Source organism: Mizuhopecten yessoensis, unplaced genomic scaffold, assembly GCF_002113885.1.
Source record: "Mizuhopecten yessoensis strain PY_sf001 unplaced genomic scaffold, ASM211388v2 scaffold10981, whole genome shotgun sequence".
Taxonomy (NCBI): domain Eukaryota; kingdom Metazoa; phylum Mollusca; class Bivalvia; order Pectinida; family Pectinidae; genus Mizuhopecten; species Mizuhopecten yessoensis.
Window position 1 is genome coordinate 1 of NW_018408818.1, and position 896 is coordinate 896.

Below are 896 nucleotides of genomic sequence, written 5' to 3' on the forward strand. Positions count from 1 at the left end.
CATCGGAAATGACATTATGATAACCAAATTTTAATAACTTCATAAGTGAATTAATTGGTGTTAATGTGTAGATTACAGTTCCATCACGTCTACGATCTTAAAAAGAAAAGAAAATACGCAATTTTCCAACTCAAAAAAGGGACATTAATCTGAAAATTAAATATTTTTCTATATGTAAATATAAGTTAATTGATATACGTGTTTTACGTAAGTAAATATTGAAGTCCATATGTTGGATTGTTGGGCCTTTTCTGTTTTAGAAAAACAATACTGTATATTAATTGTATATGTAAAGAAGAAAGAAACACGGTGAAACGCTTTAAGTTTCATTTTTTTTCAAAGGCCGATGTTGTCAAAACTGGTTATCTAATTCCGTAATAGCAGACAATAGACTTCTTGTTCCAATGTTCAAGCTGGTTTTAGGAAAGGCTACTCTACAACTGAAAATATATTTATCCTTCATGCTTTAATATCTATATACTTTTCAAAAAGTAAAAAGCTATTCTGTTCATTCATTGATTTCAGAAAAGCGTTTGATACTGTTTGGAGGGTAGGTTTATGGAAGAAATTATTAAAGAATAATATCACAGGAAAGATATTTAATGCTATAATTAATCTGTATGCAAACACTAAATCTTGCGTAAAAACTAGCAATGGTATGACTGATTTTTTCACATGTCACGTCGGGGTAAAACAAGGTGAAAATCTCTCCCCATTTTTGTTCTCAATATATTTAAATGATTTAGAAGAATTTTTAATGCAAAATAATGTTGACCAACTCCATTATATTGATAATTTATTTCAAGATCGCATGGGTATATTTGTTAAATTATTTATTCTGCTATATGCAGATGACACAGTTGTTATGTCTGAAACAGCTAAAGGTCTACAGAATG